The following is a 25,538-nucleotide window of genomic DNA, read 5'->3' as shown; positions in this document are numbered from 1 at the left end:
GCCCATTTTTGGATTGCGTTGTTTGTTTTTTTGATATTGAGCTGCATGAGCTGCTTGTAAATTTTGGAGATTAATCCTTTGTCAGTTGCTTCATTTGCAAATATTTTCTCCCATTCTGAGGGCTGTCTTTTCGTATTGTGTATGGTTTCCTTTGCTATGCAAAGGCTTTCAAGTTTCAAGTTTCATTGTTTATTTTGTTTTTATTTCCATTTCTCTAGGAGGTGGGTCAAAAAGGATCTCGCTGTGCTTTATGTCATAGAGTGTCCTCCCTATGTTTTCCTCTAAGAGTTTGATGGTGTCTGGCCTTACATTTAGGTCTTTAATCCATTTTGAGTTCATTGTTGTGTATGGTGGGCACTCCATTTTTGATGTCGTAGTCCGCTAAGGACTGAAATACAGGGACTTGATGGTGGAAGAAAGCAGCGCCATCCCCACTGCCCATGCCCCGCCCCCGCCCCCGTCCCCACCCCCGCCGCCGGGCCTGTCACCTCCTGGTCACTGACAGTAGTTGTAAGCAAAGGATGAGAAGGAAAAGGAGCAGTGCAGGCTATTAAATCCCTACTCAGTGCACATGTGACATATGCAGGCAGCATGTGCTGAAGAAACTGTACCCCATTCACCATTCCACTTACACCCAGTTAACACCAGTATTCATCTTCTTGAAAAACTGGAGCTGAAGCAGAGTGCCCCAGACCAGATCTTTCTGGGATAATAATTTCCAAGAGTTTAAATCCTAAGCTGTGTTCTGCAGGTGTCAAGAAAACTTGCATGGAAAAAAAAAAAATCAGTATTAAGAATATTTTTCCTTCTAAAATGTATTTAAGAAACAGTTTAAAATAGCTTTAATTGCTGTAAAATAACCAGCCTGTAAGAAATGGTGCACCAACCCTAGGTCCTGGTGTGCTGTGAAAGCTCTGGCCAGCCCTCTGCTCTCATTCAGCTATTTAATTTTTTCTATCTTAAGTGACCCTTATTACCTCCTAAACAATCTGTTCTCCATCCTGCACATTTTAAGGATGTGTTTTATTTTTTCCTTAATTACTTTATTGATTTTTTTTTTTTTTTACTAACAAGCACATAGTTACAAGGTACATTAAGAAAAGAATATACAGTGAAAAAGCCACTCTGTTCTATCTCTGTTTCCCTTACACCATTTCCCTTCCCAAAGGGAACTATTCTTCCTGTTTCCTGTGAATTTGTCCAAATTATGTATTTTCTAACATAAATGTCAACATAAACACATTCTGTTTTGCATTTCCAATATTCTATTCTTTTCTCATTTTAAAAAGCTTAAACATATTTTTTTGTCAGCACTCACTGTAATTTACTTTCTATTCTAAACTGAACAGTGACATTTACTGTATATACAGGTGCTATTTAACAGTGTGTGTGCACCACCAATTATCACAAATAGTCTAACCTTGAAAAGCTCTTAGTACCAATTTTCTTTCCCACAATTAACTTCCATGGAACACTAATTCTCAACAAATAGCTGGAAGAACATGCGTCTTCAGAGGGAGGAATTAAAAAAATCTTGAACGGGAAGGGCATGGAAGTGCAAGCTCTCCACCCACCCCCAGAAATTCTGCATGTCCCCCTGGGCAGAGTCCCCCATCCATCACCTGTGGAAAACTCACTGAATTTAAGGAGAAAGATATCTGAAGAATATCTTCTAGTGCAACACTGTCCACATGAACGTTCTGCAAACTAGCAATACTCTATATCCACGATGCCTAACACCCGTATCCACCAGCCACATGTGGCTAAATGGATACTTGAAACGTGCCTAGTACAACTGAGGAACTGAATTTTTAGTTTAATTTAGTTTAAATAACCACAGGTGCCTAGTGGCTACCATTTTGGACAGTCCTGGTCTACCAAATAGTGGATAAACAGAAAAAGATTACAATCCCTGTTATGAAACAGGGACAGAAAGAAACGTGTGTGTATGAATATGTATGGCAAGCATGGTAGATTAAGCTCAAGCTACATCTCCTGAATCGTCTTTCTTTACGTACCCAAGGCTGAGTGGACTATTTCAAAAAATAATTTCTTTAGTTAAAGTTGGAAAAGGCCTTAAAGCTATGCTGCAACTACCTTTAAGATCTGAAATTGAAAGAGTTTTAATTTACTGAAACTCTATGTTTGATGATGCACTCTGTTTTATAATTTTCCTGGCATGATGTTACGTGTGCATCACACTAAATTAACAGTTTCTCTGTTAGGTGGAAAAAACAAATTGCAGAAGCATATGTACCATATTATGCCAACTGCACATATATATATATGCATATATATATTTATATATAGATATACATGTTTGTGTAGGAATATAACTTATCTAAAACGGTGCTGTTCAACAGCACATCCTGTGATGATGGAAATGCTCTCCACCTACCCTGTCCAACATGGTAGCAACTCGTCATACACAGCTACTGAGCATGTGAAAGATGGCCAGTATGACTGAGGTACTGGACGTTTACTTATATTTAATTTTAATTAAGTTAAATTTAAATAGCCACAGTAACTTCCCTGGTGGTCTCGTGGTTAAGACTTCGCCTTCCAACACAGGGGCTGTGGGTTCAATGCCTGGTCGGGAAGCTAAGATCCTACGTGATCCCACATGCCTCGCGGCCAAAAAACCAAAACATAAAACAGAAGCAATATGTTAACAAATTCAATGAAGACTTTAAAAATGGCCCACATCAAAAAAGTCTTAAAACAGAGAAATTTAAATTGCCACAGGTGGCAAACGGCAACTTTGTTAGATGGTGTGGGTCTAGAAGAATAAACCCCAAACTGTTCAAAGCCTACTTCAAAAGGTCTTATGATCGGAGGGAAGAAGATAGAGTTTTACTTAAACTTTATACACCCCTGTAGTGTTTGGATTTAATTATCTAGTTTTGTACAACTGGTACGTATAGCTCATCAAATGAATAAATACGAAGGGAAGGTGTCTCATTAGCTCGGGCCTCCGTAACAAATTCCACAGGCTGGGTGGCTTAAACAACAGAAAATTTTCTCTTACAGTTCTGGAGGCTGTTAGGTCCAATGTGAGGGTGCCAGATGGTCGGGCTCTGGTGAGCGCTCTCTTCCTGGCTCGGGGACAGCCCCCTTTTCACTGTGTCCTTACGGGGGAGCGAGGGTCGGGGGGAGCAAGCTCTGGTCGTCCTCTTCTTACAAGCAAACTAATCCCTCATGGGGACACCACTCTCTAAACCTGTTATCTCCCCAAGGCCCTACCTCTGAATACCAAACACTGGGGGTTATTAGACCTTCAATATATGAATCTGGGGAACACAAACATACAGTCCATAACAGAAGGACACAGGGAAGAATGAAAAATTCCTTCTACTCTGTGCATCTCTCTACTCCATTCACTTAGCTCAGCAGGTGCCCTAGAATCTGTACTATTAGGTTTCCAACATCTGGTTCTTGAACAGCTGGGACAATGGCATTTTCAACTGAGAAGAGTGTGGCCAGTCTGTCTCAAGACCTTAAGATCTTACAAATTCCCATTTGAAAGAACACATTAATGATTCAATGTTCTCATCTCTTTATGTAATTTCTTGATGCCCTCAACAGCTGAATGGTGGTGCCAGATGTATGACAGGCAAAGTTGGAAAGGACACTTCACATGTTACCTTTAACCGTGCTTGTTCATAGTTGTGCCAGAATGAGCACAATTGCCTTAAACCCTCTGGGTCACCTCAACACACTCGTTTTTCCCAGATCATTTGCTGGGAAGGTACTTTTTTGCAGGGGAGAGGACAGAGTCAAACTCAGCTTCGCACAGGCCCAGTGCCTTTTCCTCTCTGAGTTTTGGGGAACTTCTGCAGCTTCCCACAGGTCCCAAGGTCTCCAGGTATGGGGTCGGGGTGGGGGGGGCAGCTGGTGTTCCCAAACAATGCCTGTAAATAGCAGGTGTCCCAAATCTGGACTCCCTGGTCCGAAGCAGCCTGTGTATTCACCCACCATTAAAGGTGCTTTCTTGTGCCCCATAAAAAAGGTGAAGATGTGAAGATGTTTGCCAGGGCTAGAAAGAGGGGGAAATAAGGAGTGACTGCTCAACGGACACAGAGAGGTTTCTTCTGAGGTGATGAAGATGTTTAGGAACTAGACAGAGGTGGTGGTTGCACAACGCTAATGTATTAAATGCCACTTTTCACTTGGAAATGGCTCACCTTATGTTATGAACTTCACCTAAAAGAACCAAAATCTATTTTTAAAAACATAGGAAGGGGGCACCATCCCATCACTCAAACACAGACCTACACTACACTGAGGGCGCACCGGCTCCGCACACCTCTCTGTGGGACGATGGGCAGTGGTGGACCTCCCTTCCCTTCCGTTTTCAACCAAGCCTTGTGAGCTCTCCCTTCCCCCAACAAAGCTCACTGACACTGCAGAATGTGCCCTAAACCCGGGGAAGGCCCATGAGAAAACGCACCTCGCTGGGGAGTCTAAGTGCATCCTCTCCAACACTCTGCATTCTAACTCAGCCACTGATCTATCTGCTGCTCTCAGGTTATTCCCTGTTGGTATTTTTTCATCTTGTTCTGCTGTTTCCTACCCGTATTCCCTAAGGGCCTCCCACTCAGCATTCTACCAGAATCTAACATTGAGGGCAAATGCCATCTTCCTGTTCTGTAGTGGCAAGAAAATTCCTCAGGAAACTTTGACTGCACTCTTGATTGCTCTGGCTTCAACCAAACACAGTGGTTGACTCTATCTGAACAATCAGTACAATCATTATGGTTGTGGTTAATTAAAATGTCAAATCAGTTGTCTGAATAAACTGACAAATGGTTGGACTGAATTAACTGGTTTTTTTCTAGGTACCACACCAACATTCAGTAACTGTTGGTGGGAATATGGAGAGTTAGGAGGAAAAAATAGGGAAATAAGAAAAATGGTTTTCTTTAGTCTCTCCCCTGTATTCTGTCGCACCTGCTCCAGCTCTCCTGATCATGCTCTAGAACCATTTTTCCAAAACGTATTTGACTATGAGATCCTTTTTCACACCAACATCTTTCACTATCAACCCTTACTTTCCCCATCTCAGTAAATGGCACCTTCCTCCACCTAGCTGCTCAGTATAAAAATCTCAGGGTTCTCCTTGGCTCTTCTTTCATTCATACCCCACCAATGATCTATCAGCAAAATGTACCAGCTCTACCTTCAATGTCCCCAATCCAAGAACCTCTTCCCCAATCCAGACTGAGCTACCAGCCCATCTCAGGCACACCAGCTCTCCCCTAAACCACCCCAGTTTCTACTTTTGACCCTCAACCCACAGCATCCAAAGTGACCTTTTAAAATTCTAAGTCCTAACACATCTTTCCCCTTTTCAGAAAGACTCCTCATGCCTGGGAATCAAATCTGAACTGCCCACCACAGCTATTAGCCTTACGTGGACTGGACCTCGATCTCTGTCCAACTTCATTTCCAAATGCTGTCTCCTTTCCTGCCTGTTCTGCTCTGACAGGGCTATCCCTCTGACAAGCCAAGCCCAGGCTCATGCCAGGGCCTACGAATTTGCAATTCCCTGTGCCTGGAATGCTCTTCCTCACTTCACTCAGTGCTGTGGACTGAATGCTTGCGTCTCCCAGAATTCATATGTTGAATCCCTAATCCCCACTGTGATGGTATTTGGAGGTGGTGCCCCTGGGAGGTGATTAGGTCATGAGGGCGGAGCCCCCATGATTGGGATTAGGGCCCTTATAGGAAGAGACACAAGAGAAATGATCTTTCTCTCTGCCCTGTGAGGATACAGCAAGAAGGCAGCTGTCTGAAACCAGGAAGAGTCCTCACCAAGTACCTGCCCGTGTTGGCCTCCTGATCTCAGACTTCCAGCCTCCAGAAGTGTGAAAAACAAATGTCTGTCGTTAAGCCGCCCATATATGTTTTATTTGTTACAGCAGCCCAAACTGACCAAGACACTCAGGTCCGTGGTTAACTGTCAGCTCCTCAGAGAGGCCTGGGATGTAGTGAATACAGCAGCACACACACCCCGCCCGTGTCTCCCACCCCTTTACCCGGCTTTACTTTCTTCCCAGGATCGGCCACCATCTGGCTTCGCAACGCATGTTTATTGGTTTCCTGGGAGGCTCCCACACCAGAACAAAAGCTCCAAGTGGGCAGAGGTGTTACTTTGTGCCCTTATCTGTCCCCAGCACTCAAGAGTGGTACCTGGCTGGTAGTAATGCTCAATAAACGTCTACTGATCAAATTAATAACTAGTTCTTACAGAACAGTGTCTCAGAATAATCAGTGAGTTGCTTCTCTAGAGTAAAATAATAAAAACAAAAGGAGTTGAGTTGGGAGAGAGGGTAGGAACTATGACGTCGGGATACGGGAGCCCTCCGCAAAGAAGTGAAGGTCAGGGCACAACCATGCACAGGACAGAAGCAGCTCAGGCTCCTCAGCAGGGTGCAGAGGGCTAGTTTCCAGCTGCCCGTGACGCATAAAACTGGACTGAACTATCATCTTCAGTCATCTCAAAGGGGTTGTGATATACCCTCTGCGACAACCTATCTTTTTTCTCTTTAAGACATAAGGCACTGAAGATATCAGGCTTGTGGTGAAGTATGCCAAGGCATAAGTCTGAAGTTGGCCTTAGACGGTAACAGGGGGGCAAATAAAATATTCTGGTGAGAATACATTACGCATGAGAATCACAGTAATAACAAATGCACCATAAACTGAATAAAGGTGGTATGAAAAAAACAGGATTTTTTAAAAGACTGTATGAAATTACATAAATATAATGCTCAGCACAGACTTTAACAGTCTTTATTATAATATACTGGAATGTCACAGTCAGATGTTTCTCCCTACGATCACCACAAGGGCAGTACTACGTCATGCTCATAATCTTTGCATCCCTGAATGCCCAGCTCTGGAATGAAATAATTAATAAATCAGTGAATAATGTCTACTAAACGTTCCCGTTTTTATGTGAAAGCCAACCAAAGAGATAAGGCAAAAGAAGAGAAGGGGGAGAAAAGGAGAGAAGTGCAGAGCAGCAGCACAGGGGAGCAGCAGCACGGGGGAGCAGCAGCACAGGGGAACAGCAGCACGGGGGAGCAGCAGCATTTACAAGGAGCAGCAGCACGGGGGAGCAGGAGCACGAGGGAGCAGCAGCATTTACAAGCAGCAGCAGCACGGGGGAGCAGCAGCATTTACAAGGAGCAGCAGCATTTCCAAGCAGCAGCAGCATTTACAAGGAGCAGCAGCATGGGGGAGCAGCATTTACAAGGAGCAGCAGCATTTACAAGGAGCAGCAGCACGGGGGAGCAGCACTTACAAGGAGCAGCAGCATTTACAAGGAGCAGCAGCACGGGGGAGCAGCAGCATTTACAAGGAGCAGCAGCATGGGGGAGCAGCAGCATTTATAAGGAGCAGCAGCATTTATAAGGAGCAGGAGCACGGGGGAGCAGCAGGAGTGGGCAGCAATCCTCCAACAGCGGATCAGAGAATCAGCACACAGAGGTGTAGACGAGAACAGAGCTGAGGCTGACTTGGCAGAAGTGGGGGCCAAATCTCTCACCTCAGTGCACCTCGATCATCTGCAAAGGTGAGCCATGCTGAAGACAACACTTTTAGAACACTGTAATAATAAAACTGATCTATCTACGAAATTCCTGCCCATTTCTAATCTGAAAGATGCCAATCAAATTTTCTACTGCACATATGCAGAATAAACCCTAGGGGACTATCTCTGCAGAGCACAGAACCATCCAGCAGCCGAGGGAGGTGGTTCCTGTGTAAGGCTTGGCACTGCATCTGGCTAAGGTCACAGAATGAAGGTCTGCGGCCCACGTGAGTGCTCACACACACACAGCACAAGAAAGCCAGGGGCCTGCCACCCTCCAATAAATTCCAGCAGAAGGCAAAGGACAGAAGCACAAAAATGTTTTACTGTACTTAGGAGAGAAAGCAGATGTCTGTACTCGTCTTATAACAGAAGTCAGTTTGCTGGAAATGAAACGTACAAAGACAATTAAGACAGTATAAAAGGTGGATGAAAAACCAGGAGGTCATCAGGACCAGAGAAGGCTCCGTGGCAGGTGGGACAGAGAGTTCCACTGCAGGAACTCGGCTGATGAGAGTAAGTGGGGAGGAGAAGGATCATGAGTTTGAGGATTGGACTAGCTTAGTAACAGGCACCATGAAGAACGAGTAGGACAGTTAACCAGAATCATGCAAGTGCTGTGCAGTGTTGGGCAACACCTCAACTTATGCAGACAGGTACCAATCTACCTCCTCGTAGGATTCGCTCCAACACTGCTCAGCAGCCTGGATGCAAGCAAAAGGACAAAAAGGTCAGGAGGCGTAAGCTTTTGGCAAGAGAGTGACTTAAAACCTGGACCACGGATTCTACACGGACAAGGAGGGAAATAAAGACAGGAAGGAACTAACGGCTAAGTACAGAGCAAAGGAGTCCACCGATTAGGGAGGTCTCAGTGAGATCAAAGGAGAGGCAGCGGGTGTAACTCTGTGGGACAAGGTGGATGGACAAGAGGATGTGGTCAAGGAGGGAATTTCTGACTTACTGATCTGAGCCATGAGTAGACAAGGTCTAGGAAGTGGGGAACTGAGGGGAGTTGGGGAGATCACTGGTGAAGACAAGCCCCAAAACCCATGCCGTCAGGGAAGGAGGTGGGTCATCCCGTGAAGCTGGGGCAGGGTGGAGAGCAATGAGGCAGTCATCAGTGATGAGTGGGAGTAATGAGGAAGTCAGCAGAGAAGACTTATAGGGGGGTGGGGGGCAAAAGGATGGTTAAACATACGGCTGATGCTCAAAAAAGTAGGGGGTGGACAGGAAGGTGGAAAAGCAAAGACCCAGCGCAGCCAGGCCAGGCATGGGTGCCACCAGCCCACCTTCTGAATAGTTTTTCATCTCTGTAATGATGAAACTAACTTACCTAGTCAGGTAGTTCTGCCAATTTTTAATCTGAAAGATGTTAACCAATCTTTCCGCTGCATTTACACAAATAAATACTAGTAGTAGACTATTAGATTACTACAGGTTTCCCAAGATAAAATCTTCAGTGATTGGGCATTCATTTTAGAATCTTCCAAAGGATCACACATTTATCCCACATGCTTACAGAGTATAAGTAAATTAACATTTCTATTAGATTTTTTTCAAATGCCAAGTTTTTACCGTAATTTATACCAACTGAAAATAAGTGTCTGCCTCAAAATTGGAAATCTTTTTCCTTGTCGTTTAAATTGAAGATGCAGGGATCTGGTATATTTTTACTATCTCCTCATCTTCTGGTATTTGTCACTGATTTGACCTATGAACTCATTTATGATGCGGCATTTATGTTAATAAATATTTCAAAGAAAAATCTGCCTCTTCCACCCCACTTGTTCAGGGATTGTCTCCTTCGGAAAGATGTCACTGATACGACATCTCCATTCCCCATTTCCCCAGCTGGATGCTCCCCTGTTCTGCCAGAGCATTCCATAGGCAGCTCTGTTTCTGCACTTAACTACATTCGACTGTCAACCAAAACAAGCTTTATGACCTTGGACAAGTGCTTAACCTCTCCGGGCCCTAATTTGTTTTTATGTAAAATAGAGAAAATAATAGTAAGAACATCATAGGGCTTTTTTATCAATTCAGGACTTAAAGTTAATGCCTAGGAAACACTTAGAACAGTGCCTGGCATATAGTAAGTACTACAGAAGTGTTTGCTATTCTTATAACAATATTTATTTATGCGCCTCTCCTTGTGTACTTGTTAGCACCTTTAAAGTAAGAGACTAGGTCTTAATCTTTGTATCTCCAGCACCTAATACAGTGACTGGCAAATAGGAGACATTCAGTGAATGAATGCATGAATCAATTGATAAATCAATTTTTATTTCACAAAAAAAGTCACAGATATTAAAAATAATAAGCCAAATTATTATCTTATTTATAACCCCAGTGTAAAAATAACTTAAGGAAGTTCGTGAACTACAGCCTGACATTTCAAATATGTAATTAAATGAAAGAAGTTAAAATTAAGGGTAGAATTGCATCATCAGTACCACTAAAAGGTCATTGTCAAAATGGACTTAAGAATTAAGTAGCTTAGATACATTTTGACTCTAAGAATTAGTAAATTTTCACTTTCACTATAGGAAAAAAAAAGAGTCCAGAGGCTTGACTCTAGACCAGGGATTTGTTATAATTTCTTCCACAGATCTAGGTACCCAGGGAGGAGATAAAAAACCATTAACAACAAAATTCGCCTACTTAATCGGTCACATTTCTGCAGTAAAAGTCTCAAAGTTGCTGGCGACAGAAGGGAATCGACTGAGGTATCCAAAAGAAAATTCAAATTATTGTGGCTAAAAGTTGAAAACGTTCATGAAGCCCTCAGGCCCTCAGAGTGGGGAGGTGGCTTCTCTCAGTCTCCAGTTAGAAAACAGCCAATCGCTAGATTTCATCTTGGGTTTAACATTTCTACAGAACACCTGATCTAGGATCACAGCATAGCCCTATTTAAAATTAGCACCACTAATGATTTAATATTATGGTTCTCTTCAGATTATCTCTGACACTATTGAAAACGAGCCTGTCATGTAACTAGTAGGACTTTCCTCTTTCACTGGCGCATGAAAAGAAGACACCTTATTCATTAAGATGGAATTTAGTGCAAGTCCATGTTTTGTTTTCGTTTTTAATTTTTATTTTAACATCTTTATTAGAGTATAACTGCTTTACAATGGTGTGTCAGTTTCTGCTTTATAACAAAGTGAATCAGCTATACATATACATATATCCCCATATCTCCTCCCTCTTGCATCTCCCTCCCTCCCACCCTCCCTATCCCACCCCTCTAGGTGGTCACAAAGCACTGAGCTGATCTCCCTGTACTATGCGGCTGCTTCCCACTAGCTACCTATTTTACATTTGGTAATGTATTCATGTCCACGTGACTATCTCACTTTGTCCCAGCTTACCCTTCCCCCTCCCCGTGTCCTCGTTCATTCTCTACGTCTGCGTCTTTATTCCTGTCCTACCCCTAGGTTCTTCAGAACCTTTTTTTTTTTTTTAGATTCCATACATATGTGTTAGCATACAAATGGTATTTGTTTTTCTCTTTCTGACTTACTTCACTCTGTATGACAGATGCTAGGTCCATCCACCTCACTACAAATAACTCAGTTTCGTTGCTTTTTATGACTGAGTAATATTCCATTGTATATATGTGCCACATCTTCTTTATCCATTCATCTGTTGATGGACACTTAGGTTGCTTCCATGTCCTGGCTATTGTAAATAGAGCTGCAATGAACATTTTTTTGGTACATGACTCTTTTTGAATTATGGTTTTCTCAAGGGTATATGCCCAGTAGTGGGATTGCTGGGTCATATGGTAGTTCTATTTTTAGTTTTTTAAGGAACCTCTATACTGTTCTCCATAGTGGCTGTATCAGTTTACATTCCCACCAACAGTGCAAGAGGGCTCCCTTTTTTCCACACCCTCTCCAGCATTTATTGTTTGTAGATTTTTTGATGATGGCCATTCTGATCGGTGTGAGACAATATCTCATTGTAGTTTTGATTAGTGCAAGTCCATGTTAAAGAAAGTCTGGGAGCATTAGTGTTTCACAGAGGAAGAGAAATATTTATCATATCCTCATGGACATCCAAGTAGAAACCTATTTAAGAAGGATGAGAGTGAAGAGTTGGAGGAAAACCTTTAGCAAACCGAGGTTGTGTCTACTTGGTGGAAGAGTCCCTCACTCCCTTCCACATTTTCCCTCAAGCCACAGAGCATTACACTTCAGCAACCATCTAAGGGAGACTGAAACAACTAACACATAAGGAGAGATATAAATTTAAGTGTGAACACTGAAAGAAGAAACAAATGATTAATAGATTTCCCTGGTCCCCATGCTGATATTCTGATAATAACAAAACTCAGATACAGGCATGTGAGAAGATTATCTGCGTTTCCAAGTAACTTCACAGCTAAATGAAATCACTTCAAGCAGTAATCTTCTATTCTGCTTTCCCAAATAAGCCAGCATTAATATATACAAACACTCCCATCAGAGAAAGAGCATCAAGAAGATACAGCACAATTGACATATTTACACTATTAAATGTCAAATAGATATAGTGGGAAGCAGCCGCATAGCACAGGGAGATCAGCTTGGTGCTTTGTGACCACCTAGAGGGGTGGGATAGGGAGGGTGGGAGGGAGGGAGACACAAGAGGGAGGAGATATGGGGATATATGTTTATGTATAGCTGACTCACTTTGTTATACAGCACAAACTAACACACCATTGTAAAGCAATTATACTTCAATAAAGATGTTAAAAAAAAAAAGACAGCACAAAACATACACATACCTTAATAGTGTGTTTTTCTATAATTAAGTATTAAGCATTTTTATTTACTTACTTTAAATGAAAAAAATGAAAACTGAGGTTTTCAATCTGACAGGGATTGCATCTGAGGATTAAAATGTCCAAGTACATACCTCTCAACTCCTCATCTTCTAATTGCTGCATAAATGGTTGCCGAGGAAATGTCCCGACTGGATGAAGAGGCACAAGTGAACTCTCGTTTCCAAGCTTGCAGGTATGACTCACTACCTTTGCTCCCACAAAGTAGGTCCTCCTGAGTTCTTAGAGGCACATATTTCTGCAACCTGGATGACAATTTTAAAAAAGGAGAATGATTATTTATTTTGAATACATGTTTCTAAGAGTAATAGAAGTTAAGGGCAAGTCCCTATTCACATCAAGTTTAGAAGAGAAGTGCGTATTCTCAAATATGCCCGTACAATTTATAGCAGGTAGTTATGGAGGGTTATTTTTATGGCAGTTATGTTAACAAGACAGTGATTAAACATTATAATGAGAGAACAGAGAAAACACTGGAACAGTAAGACCACAGAGACACCTGCCAAAGAAGAATCCGGTTACAGGGGTACGACCCCACAAACCACTGAGACCTAGCGCGAGTCCAGGTTCCCTGAGAATTCTTGTAACCTAGCTACACCTGTGCACAAAATGACACCATGACATCGTTAAATAGTGACAAGAAAACACAGCGCAGATCGTCACATGCCAACAGGTATGCAACCTGGGGCAAGGGCACTTCTGAAGGTTCTATTTTAACCGCAGCAGATGCACTGAAGCAGCCTGGAGTAGTAGGTTCAGCCTGCAGATTTCTGAGGGAGGACAGAACCTTACGTAATTACAGCATATTAGGGCAGAGATGCTGAGGACAGCCTCAAGGCCGAGGCCACATCCAGGTGATACCCTGGGTTCTGACACTGCTTCTGGTGTGTCAGGACAGAGACGGACCACGCCTGGAAGGAGAGGGTGGGGGACCAGGCCCAGGGCTGGAGGCAGAGGGGGCCCAGCGCCCACTGGAAGGGTCTCGGCTCTCCTCCCTGAGCTCTTCCTCTAAAATCTTTTCACCTTCATCCTAACATAACCATCTTTTCTTTTATTGTGGCAAGAAAAATTTTCATTTAAATTTAAAAAGTTAAAACTGACTCTTCTGGAGGAAAAGCAAACTGCTAATTCCCACCTCCACCCCGCAGCTATGCTTCTGTCTCAGAGCTGCTCCAGGTGGAGGGGCTGGGGAGGAGGGGGGCAAAGGAGGAGACAGACTGAACTCAAAGCTCTCATTTTTCCCCTGGAGAGTTAAAATATTCTACTAACTTCCACCCCTGCTGCTGCAGCCTCACACTGCAGCTAATCCCCTCCCCACACTGATGGGTGGGGTTGAAGATTCCTCAGTGACTCCCTATTGCCCTCAGGATAAAAATCCAAACTCTCCTCAGCTTAGGTTACAAAGCTCTTCACCAGCAGATCCCTGAAAACTCACATGCACTCCACTGTGACCTTGAACCTATAAAAGAAGAACTGCCCCAAACCTGGTCTGGTACAGAACCAAATTGCCTACTGTTAAAATTCACAACATCCTAGCGAAAAGACATCAACAGCATTCCAGATAAAATGCTTTTTTCTAGGCAACTTTCTAATGAACTTGAAGAAGATTGTTCTGGGAACTCACTACCACCCACCCAGTTGACTTGTCAACTATCAGAGTCTAAGGATTTATAACCAGACATTCTTTTCAATGATGATTTAATCATTCTTCCTACCAAGAGCGACTCTCTGAATACACCTACCATGGGCCTCTTCCCTTGCGTTGCAAAACTGTAATAAAACGCTGGCACGTGCTCATATAACTCAACTGTCTGAGAAGTTTTCTTTAACAAACACTAACCTCAACCAGGTCCTGACACCCTGCGGTTTCCAGCATGTTCCTCAGTCTCTAGACTGTATAGGCCTTTGAATAGGCAGCAACCTCCCCCAGGAGCACCTCCAAAGCCTACATATCCCCTGGCTCTCACTCTCCTTCCTTTACCGTAACCCCCCTCTTCTCCCCCATCTTCCAGCCTCCCAAACCTAGGTCATCTATCAGTTTCTCCGGAACCATCTGCCATGAGTGTCTGGACTGCAGGCCTTCCCAGGAGCTTCTGTATCAGAGCTGTTACCACACTGCACTCTATTTATCTCCCTAGACTGGAAGCTTACTGAAGACAGTGCTGGGCCTTTTTATTTCTGTTATCTCTCACCTTATCACAGAGCCTGGTTCAAAATGAGCACGTAATAAAGGTTTGTTGAATGAATGAATGTAGGAGAGAGATGAAGCTGAAAAAAAATTTTTACTGCATGAGGTATTCACTGTGCAGCTTCAAAACCGCCCCTGAGATGCAGTGTGGTTCTGGACTGAGGGGGGCTGGACTCCACAAGGCAGCCCATGCAGCGCTCTCCAGCAGACTGGCTCAGAGCAGGCACATAAGGACCCCGTAAGGACTGTCCCAAGTCCACTGGAGAGCACAGACAGCTCAGCAGGAGGTGGTTCAAACGCACAATTCCCTGAAGTTTTGCAACCAGATGAAAACCAGAGGGGATCTTAGAGGAGAAGCAACATAAAAAGGGGGGCAATAGAAGATGGGTAACAGTTTCAAGGTACCCTCACAGATGGAATCTTCCTGGCATAGGAACACCAAAATTTAGTTTTTCGTGAAAATATGTTAAGTAGGGTTTTGAGATATAAAGACCTGCGGAAGCACCAGGAAAACTCAAGAGAATCTTTTGTTGTTGTTATTTTTTACTCCTGGTTGGCTTTTGGATGGGGCTGGGAGGACTTGTAAATGCCTTAAGGGAAAGACAGCCTCTGTTCCATGCCCACCTCTCCCAATACTTCATATCTCTTTCCCCAACAACAAACCCCACCGAGGCCCGGGCATGGCATGGAGGACAAGGCAGAGGATGCCCAGGCACCCTGCTTCCTGTGTACCAATTATGAGATTTCCTCTCATGGAAGACAACTTCCATTCGGTACTAAGTTGTTTTTGCAAATGCGCGTGCAGAGTAGTAGAGTGGACGGCCGCTTCCTGTTTGCTGCTGGGGTTCTCACATGTCCCTGGCGGGACAAGGTAACGGAATCAACGGGAGTGTAAACATAACCCTGTCCCCCCAGAAGCCATGGCTTCGCCCACGCAGCTCGGGAAAGTGCAGCACAGCGCAGGTGGTCCACACACACGTTCTCTGACTGCCTTCTTCCGAGTATACCAATTACCTATGGTATGTCATGGACCTTCAACCTGGTATAGTTTCCCCAAAATGGCTCAACATTTAGTATCTTTTTGAAGAGCACTTCTAGTCCTTAGGAATCTGACCTGACGGTAAGTGCAGGACACACATCTGCCAGATCTGAGCAGTAAAACTCTGCCTGACTCTGAGCATGAAGGACAGGAGAGCCTGCAGCTAAGCAGAGAGGGGCCGGTTCGTGCAGCGGAAGGCAGCTGACGGGGCCTCCTGGCTCCAAAGCTCTCTAGAGTTTTCTTTACTTACTGCAGAAAAAAGAGCCAGCATATATCCAAAGATCTTACATTTAACGGGCCTTTAACCGACCTGAGAACAAATTAATTTTTTCTATTTCATTTTATAAAGCTCAGCCTTTCTCATTCTTGCACATCTATACTTAGAAAAAAGAATGAGTAATATTAAAACACAGTACCAGTATGCTGAACAGCACTCACACAACAGATAGAAAACGTATGCCGTACTGTCCTCCATTCCACACATATATGAAAGCTTCTAAAGAGACTTATTATAGAACACGTGGGAATTCCCCACATGAATCTAAGACTCTTTTGACTGACTGAAAGTAGAATTGAGGGGCCAGGGAAGGGACTTCCCCTGCCGTTGATTAAAAACATTATTCTGTTTTTGAGTTGTCATACCGAGTTGACCATGAAGTGAACAAAAGCCCCCTTAAAATGTACTTTTTGAACTTTCTCTTCTAGTACTGGATTCTAAGATGGACTTACAGACAAAATCTTCTGACACACTAAAAACAATTTCTTAAGTAAGTTCACAATCGTAAGAAGAAGGAACATGAAGTTCTAATGTTCTGAAAACACACTTTAACCAGTCCACCTTAATGAAACGTGCGCACCTATGGATGAAATGAAGTGTCTGCAAATGTGGATTTGCAAAGTCGGTCATTTTCGGCATCACAAACTTATTACAGCGTTTTTTTGAAATAGTAGGTTCCTTAAGAGCACATACAATGATGATTTGATGAACAAAAACAATTTTTATATATATCATTTCAAGAACGTTCCTATTATATGCCAAAACAATAAAATATTCTTCTTCTTTCATTCTTCTTTAGAAATGGACTTGAAGTGAAAATGTAAAGTCATTTGAGTTCAAAAAACTAATCAAGACAAAAAAAACCAAATTAATTGAGAATTTCACCCCACAAACAACACAACAAGCAATCTGTAATGTGAACTCCTAAGGTCTGAACGGAGGAGCCCACGTGGTACGAGGATGTAGCACACAGGATATGAAGATTTTTAAATAAAACCAATAAAGCAAATATACAAAGACTGGGAGAAACATAGTTACTAACTACTTCAAGTCCTTTTTAGGCCTAGGCAGTTTTTATTTATTCTTAAGGCTTTAAACACAAAGTACAAAAAATAATAGGCATGGTTTAAATATAACAGGGTCCAGACAGATAGGACAATTAACAAGTCTCTTAAATTAGGACTACACTCTGCTTACTGACTTGCTTCCAAAGAGTAGAGTATGCTAAGGGGTGGGGTAGGGTGGAGAGAATACGTTTACAGTGGAGGAACCTTGCAAACACTACCCTGACCAGGTGACCAAGGTCAGCAACATCAGGGAGAAGTCGTGATGATGGCATGTTCCCTGCACACAGCGTGATAAGAATGTCACTTCACCTCTGTGGTCTTCCTCTTAAAGCCCCACAACCCCAGGCTAATAATCAGAAAAACATGAGAGATATCTGAACTGAGGAACGTTCTACAGAACATCTTACCAGTATTCCTCAAAACGGACATCATCAAAAACAAGGAAAATCTAAGAAAGTGTCACAGACCAGAGGAACTTAAGAAGACATGATGACAAGATGTAATGTGATATCCTGGGTGGATCCTGGAACAGAAAAACGGTATTACGGAAAAACTAGTGAAGTCTGAATAAAATGTGGATTTTAATTAGTTAATACTAATGTACCAATGTTTGTTCCTTAATTGTGACAAATATGATAAGGTAAGAGTTATCAACTGGGGTAACTGGGTGGGGGACGTATGGGAACTCTCTGTACTATCTTTGCAACTTTTCTGAAAGTATTCTAAATAAATAGTTCATTCAAACTTTTAAAAACTCCGTCCACGGCACCAATGCCTGGTGCTTCAGGTGGGTGCTGCAACACTGGCTTGCACCAACAGGGACAAACACAGGCGAGGACCCCGGCCCCTCTGTATGCTGACCGACTTCGGCCAATTTGGGAACCTAAGATGCCAGGGACCACAGATGGTGTGCATGTGAAACAGGAACAGACATCTCTGAGTGCCTAACACCCCCATGTGAAGTGAAAAATAGGCAATTTTATGCAAGAAAAAAAAGACAAAGCCTAAATGCGTTGGCCTGGAGCCACCAGTGCTCTGTGAAAACACACGACAAACCAGCCTCTAGCCTTCACTTAGCAAGTAGCACTGCCAGAATCCAAGCAGGTGTGAAAAAGAGTTATGCAGCCTTCCCTCCCATACCCTACAGGCTCTGTGTCCTATTTCCTTACCATAAAAAAGGTAAATCAGAGAAGGGGAGGCACAGAATTCCCTTAAAGATTTGTAGGAGGAAGACCATTAAAAGACTTTTCTGGCCAAGGAGTACACAACTCTAGTTTCAAAAATCTGTCCAGCCAGGGCACATGGTACCGTGTGAGCCATGTTCTGCAGGGGGGAGGTGAAGCCCCTGAAGTGCTGCTCAATGTAGAAAGACACTTGTCTACAGAATAAACATGTGGCATGACTCCGTTTGCTGCGATGGATTTCCTTCATTGCCTTGAATTTTAATCGAAAAAGAAATCTGGGGATTTATCTTCTCTAACCAAAAAGTTCCAGAATTCATAAGCTGGATGAATATGCAGTACTCGTTAGGCCAGGAAATTAAAATACAAATGACTAAATTTTTTTCAGAAAACTAACACACTGTCAGTCAAAATCATAACAGTTCTAGAGGGAAAGTGACCAACTATTTAAAGTTTATCTGAAAGAGAAATGATGTAGAAATATCCCAGACAAATCTAAAGATTAGTAATATGCTGCTGCTGCTGCTGAAGTAGGGTGTTCTAACAGCTCCCGTACTTAAGACAGTGTGGTATGTATCTGGAATCAACAGACGGACCCATGGAAGAGTAACATGCCCGAAAATACAACAAATATTAAAAATTGGTTCATTTACTCAAACGTCTATCGCGGTATGCGCACTGCTGATGGTTCCTTGACAGTGAAACAAAAAAGGCAAAGTCAGACCAAAAGGACAAAGTATGTGAATACGGCCAACCCCATGGGGTAAGTCAGATGTTTTTCTCACATCTTACCTCTGAATCTATTCCAGATAAATGTTTAATTATATAATAGCCTAGCATTACAAGAATAAAACACAGGTGAATATTTATACATAATTTAGCGATGGGAAAGATGTAAGTTCAAGAAAAATCATTGTGAACTGTGTTAATCTGTCAATAGGGGCATGATTAAATAAATGGATGGTTACGTAGACCTTAAACTGTTGATTAAGAAATGTATTTATTAACATGCAAAATGTCAGTATTTAGTAAAAAGGTAAGGTATAAAAATTATGTGTGCAGTACAAATACCTAGATATAGATATTAAAGATGACACTGACAGGAAACATCTATTCTGCAAAGATGTCAAGACTCCTCAAATTAATCTATAAAGTCAACGCATGAACTCAATCCAAGGAAGATTCTTCTTGTAATCTAAGTCTAAAATGCATGTCAGACAAAAGGCAAAAAGTAGGGACAATTTTAAAGAAGAACAAGGAGAAGGGAGGATTTACCCTACCAGACAATAAGATACAATAAAGAAATAAAGATATCATAAAGAAAGTGTAGAACTGAAGCAAGAAAAAAACCCCAATAAAACAAAAAAGACCTACATAGAGGGAAACTTGACGTGGCAAGATGGCACTGCACGTCAGTAGAGAAAAGATGCACCACTGATAAATGCTGCTAGGAAAACTGGCTGTCCACGGGAAAATAAAATGAGGTAACTACAACTCACAATATACACACAACTCCATTTTAGATGGATTGCAGGTGAACCTGTGAAAAGCAAAACTTTAAAACTTTTAGTAGGAAACAGAGGAGAATACTTTTATATGACCTCAGCCTGAGGAAGAATTTTTCAAATAAGACACAAAGAAACAATGCAAAAAGGACTGATTAAATCTGACTGCATAAAAGGAAACTCCTGGGCTTCCCTGGTGGTGCAGTGGTTGAGAGTCCGCCTGCCGATGCAGGGGACACGGGTTCGTGCCCCGGTCCGGGAAGATCCTACATGCCATGGAGCGGCTGGGCCCGTGAGCCATGGCCGCTGAGCCTGCATATCCAGAGCCTGTGCTCCACAATGGGAGAGGCCACAACAGTGAGAGGCCCACGTACTGCAAAAAAAAAAAAAAGGAAACTCCTAGTCAACAAAAAGCATTATTTAAAAAGTGAATAATCAAGCCCAAAACCAGGAGAAGATAACTGTACACACACAGACAGCAAAGAAGGGGTAATCAAGATTGTTTAACTTAATAAGAAAAGGAAACCAATAGGAAAAGGGGGCACATGACTGGCATACACACTTCACTGAAGACACTCAAGTAGTTACAGTCTCAATCTCACTAGTAATCAACAAAATTTTTATTAAAACCACAGTGAGATACCATTTTATACCCATCAAATGGCAAAATTAAAATCTGACAATGCCAAGTGTTTGTGAGGATACGGAGCAAGGTACAAGCGCTGTAGGAAGCAGTTTCATTACAGTTACTCAGTTTGAAGTGGTGCACATTCTAAGACCCAGGAATTTTCTGGTTATATACCCCAGATGAACTAAGTACATGCACTAAGGAGATACAAAAAAATGCTTACAGCCACATTTTTCAATAGTGAAAAAATTGCAAAACTTAAAATGTCTCTCGACAGGAAAATGTATTTTAAAAAGGTGACGTATTTATGAAACAGAATACTGTAAAAACAAATAAAATGGGTGACTACAGCTATAGATATTAGCATGAGTAAATCTCAGAAACATAATATTGGACCAAAAAGGCAAGCTATGATGATGCACATGATACGTACTAAGTGATGGATGCTGAGATGTGCTGCTCAGGTCTCCCTTTATGGATGAAGGGCTTGTTCCCCCAGCTACTGGGAGTGCTGCAGGCTGACAGCCCTCAGCTGAAAAGAGTCACCTTGTCAAAGTCAGGTCCCCTCTCGGGGGGCAGCCGATGCCTGATAACTGGTCACAGCGAGGCTATGAATGCTTGGCTCCTCGCCCCAACTTAGGACAATTCTGAAGGGCTGTCCCACCTCCAGGGCTCCCTCTGGCATTGGCTAAGGCCTTTCTTGTGACTGCACTGCAGCCTAATTTCTCTCTCTCTGCCCAATCCCACGTCCTTCTCTCTCACAGGTGTTAATCCTAAAATATCCTTAATAAACCTCCTGCCTGTTAATCTCCTTCTCAGAGTCCGCTTTCCTTGGAGCTCTCCTTTCAACAGGTATAATTTATATCTTGTTTGAAAACATGTACCACACAAATTTAAGACTGAAATCATACCAAGTATCTGTTCTGACCACAATGGAACAAAACTAGAAATCAATAGCAGAAGAAAAACTGGAAAATCCACAAGCATGTGGAAATTAACAACACAGTCTTGAACAGCCAACGGGTCATAGAAGAGATCAAAGGGGAAATTAGAACTATCTTGAGACAAACGAAAAGGAAAACACTACGTACTGAAATTTATGGGATATAATAAAATCAATACTAAGAGGGAAGTTTATAGTGGTAAACACCTACATTAGAAAAGAAGAAAGATCCCATATACCTCAGGGAACTAGAAAAACAAGAACAAACTAAGCCCAAAGTTGTTAGAAGGAAGGAAATAATAAAGATTAGAGCAGAAATAAACAAAATAGAGAGTAGAAAAACAATAGGGAAAAATTAACGAAAGAGTTGGCTTTTTGAAAAAAATCAGCAAAACTGACAAAACATTTAGCTAGACTAAGAAAAAAAGAAAACTCAAATAAATAAAATCAGAAATGAAAGAGGAAACGTTAACAACTGATACTGCAGAAACAAAAAGGATTGTTAAGAGACCACAATGAATAATTATGTATCAACAAACTGGATAACACAGAAGAAACAGAAAAATTCCAAGAAACCTACAACCCACCAAGACCAAATCATGAAGAAGACCAAATCTGAAGAGCGTTAAGGAGACTGAATCAGTAGTCAAAAACTTCCCAACAGGGCTTCCCTGGTGGCGCAGTGGTTGAGAGTCCGCCTGCCGATGCAGGGGACACGGGTTCGTGCCCCGGTCCGGGGAGATCCCACGTGCCGCAGAGCGGCTGGGCCCGTGAGCCATGGCCGCTGAGCCTGCACGTCCGGAACCTATGCTCTGCAACGGGAGAGGCCACAACAGTGAGAGGCCCGCGTACCGAAAAAAAAAAAAAAAACTTCCCAACAAAGAAAAGCACAGGACCAATGGTCACTGGTGAATTCTATCAAGTAGTTAAAGAAGTATTAAAGCTAATTCTTCTCAAACTGGTACTGGCATAAAGACAGACACGTTGACCAACGGAATAGAAGAAAGACTCCAGATATAAATCCATGCATATAGGTCAGTAGATCTTCAATAAGGGTGCCAAGAATACACAAAAGGGAAAAGACAATCTCTTCAATAAATGATGTTGGGAAAACTGGATATCCACATGCAAAAGAATGAAATTGGACGCTTATCTTATGCTATATACAAAAGTCAACTCAAAATGGATTAGACTTAAACATCAAGACCCAAAACTGTAAAACTTCTAGGAGAAAACACAGGGGAAAAGCTTCATGACACTGGTCTTGCAACAAAACCAAAAATAGACAAACATCTGTACATTAAACTAAAAAGCTTTTGCATAGCGAACAATCTAACAGAGTGAAAAGGAGTACCTACAGTATGAGGGAAAATATTTACAGATCATATATCTGATAAAGGGTTAATATCCATGATATTTAAGGGCTGTTACAACTCAACAGCATAAATAAATAGATACACAAATAGATAAATAAGTTAAATGATTAAAAATGTGCAAAGGACTTGAATAGGCTTTTCCCCAAAGAAGACATACACATGGCCAACAGGTACATGAAAAGATGCTCAACATCACTAATCTTCAGGGAAATGCAAATGCACAATGAGATGTCACCTTACACCTGTCAGAATAGCTATTATTAAACACACACACACACACACACCAAAAAAAGCAAATGTTGGTAAGGATGTGAAGAAATTGGAACCCTCGTGCACTGTTGCTGGGAACGTAAAATGGTGCAGCTGGTATGGAAAACAGTATGGAGATTTCTTAAAATATTAAAAATAGAACTACCATATGATCCAGCAATTCCACATCTGGATATTTATCCAAAACAACTGAAATCAGGATCTCAAAGAGATATTTGCACTCCCATATTTACTGCAGCTAACAGGTGGAAACAACCTAAATGTCCATTGATGGATGAAGGGATAAAGAATACGTGTAATAAAATATTAATCAACCCTAAAAAAGAAGGAAATCCTGTCATATAGGACAACATGGATGGACCTTGAGGACATTATGCTAAGTGAAATAAGCCAGTCATAGAAAGACAAGTACTGCATGGTTTCCATTTGTATGCGGCACCTAAGGTACGCAAACTCACAGAAGTTCAAAGTAGCATGATGGCTGTCAGGGGAAATGGGAGTTGCTGTTTTATTGTGTATAGTTTCAGTTGTGCAAGACGAAAAAGTTCTAGAGCTCTGCTGGACAACACAGTAGTTACAGTTAATAATGTACTGAACACTTAAGAAATTTGTTAAGAGCGTAAAAAAAAAAATACAGGTACCACAATTCTATCTACGTTTAGGAATACATCCATATGTAACAGAAGCGTAAAAACATTCAAGAGAATGATAAAAACCAAATTCAGGGTAGTTACCTCTGTAAGGTAGAAAAGGAGACAGGCTTAGGAAGGACACACATAGTGTTTTACTAATTACATAACACTTTAATTATATACTATTCCTTATGCTTTCTTTACATGCTTGAAATATTCCATAATTTTTAAAAGTAACTTTAAAGGAACAGCTTGCCCCTCTATCAGCTATTCTCTACCTTCTTTTTACCAAAATAAAGAAGACAGATGACATTCATGTGGACAAGAGTTTATCACGGGGTGTTCCCATATTTTGAAACAAGATCACATTTCATGGTGAAAGCAAAGAAAACGGAGCTACAGAGTTCTTTTTTCTTTTATATTCTTTCTCTTTAAAATGTTGCAATCTCAAAGTATTTAACATGTTTTTAACTCCTTAGAGTGTACCAGGAAGATGGTTTGAAATTGGCTGCCACACAGATAAAGTGCATAATTTTCTACAGTGTTGCCACTTCTCTTTCTCCTGCTCAAGAAACTATCAGATTCAAATGAGAGAGAAATTATTAGGCTAACTTTGCTTTTGTCACATTTCAAACACAGCAGCGCGATAATTTGAACCTGGGCAGTCTGCCTCTGAACTTGGATAGCGTTTATTACCAGGAACAAACCCCAGAGAAAACTTCTAAAAGTAGGATTCAGAGTAAAAGGAGATGTCTATGGATCATTCTTTCTAAATTCAGAACATTTTCTAATACAAAACGTGTTAAAAGTACAATTACAGTTATGTAAAACACAACATGATCATGATTTTTGTATTTATAATAAAAAATACTAGCAAAATAAAGGGGTTGCCTGGATAATTTAAATTAAAGAACACATTCACATGAAACAGTCACATAGCTGAGATGAAATGATTTCCCTAAATTTATCAGAATAATTCCACAACTGCCAGTGTCACTGTATTTGTACAGCTCTGATCTTGTCAATTGTAAAGATTTCACTGTATATTAAAATTAGTTCCACGTCCCTAGGGTTGGTTCACAGAACAATGTTCTTCCTTGTCCCCCACCCAACTTTCTGAGCTATGTATGACAGCAAAACATCAAAGAACTCAGAAACTCAAACAAAGGGAAAAAAGTGCATGGAGGGAGGCAGGATGAAAACATTCAAATTTTCCTAATTTGGGGCAAACAGATTTTGTACATATCCAAGGCACTGAGAACAATCCAACTTAACTTTAACCAACATTAATCACTCAAGACCACTACTAAGAAACTAAACTTTGGGTTCTATATTTGTTTGATATAACCGATTTATAAACACATTTGCAAAGAAGGAGGAAAACAAAATTAATAAAACTTCTCAGATATAGGCAAAAAAAAAAAGGTTGTTGACTGGCAATGGAAATCTGTAATGATCTATGTCGCGAAAGTTTTCACATCTTAAAGGGATCTTATTCACAATCCTTCCCTTCACATCACTTTATGTTTCGAGTACCTCTTTCCCTTGACACTGTCAAAATAATCTTTTTCTTTCACATTTTCCCAGCAATCTACTTGTCCCTAACTTTTCAGCCACGTCTTGCAAAGGAATTCAGGCCTCAGCTCCGGTTAGCAACAACACAGGCACGCCCTCTTGTGGCACAAAAGAAAACTGCCTGCTTACATTGGCACTCATGCCCAAGAAGTTATTTCTGAGTTTCAGAGCACTGGAGCATGTACTTCATTGCCTGTGTTTTTATAGACAAGGAAACAGCCTAACTGAGGTCAAGCAACTTACTTCCTCAAGGTACCTCAACCAAGAGTACATTTAAAGCAGGATCTGACCACATATTATTAAAAGATAAGTTGGAAGCAGTAAGTAAAACCTAATTTTAACTTCTGTTTTATGTAGTTTCAAAGCAACCGTTTACATAGTATCTTTGGCTTAATGTAATATATTCATGATTAAAAAAGATAGGAAAGTGCA

The 25,538-nt window shown here is 41.6% G+C and overlaps 1 long non-coding RNA gene across 1 annotated transcript in view; it reads right to left on the bottom strand.

Moving 5' to 3' along the window:
- Window positions 1-1,042: 1,042 nt before the first annotated feature.
- Window positions 1,043-25,538, bottom strand: part of LOC105748123 (uncharacterized) — an 81,999-nt gene continuing 57,503 nt past the window's right edge. The window contains exons 7-8 of the long non-coding RNA XR_007479108.1: window positions 12,500-12,670; window positions 1,043-11,670 (exon numbers count right to left, since the gene is read on the bottom strand). This is a non-coding gene — a long non-coding RNA (uncharacterized LOC105748123). The remainder of the gene's footprint in view (window positions 11,671-12,499; window positions 12,671-25,538) is intronic.

This window comes from Orcinus orca, chromosome 9, assembly GCF_937001465.1.
Source record: "Orcinus orca chromosome 9, mOrcOrc1.1, whole genome shotgun sequence".
Classification (NCBI taxonomy): Eukaryota; Metazoa; Chordata; class Mammalia; order Artiodactyla; family Delphinidae; genus Orcinus; species Orcinus orca.
Note: the sequence above shows the minus strand (reverse complement) of the source record. Positions and strands in the feature narration are given on the sequence as shown.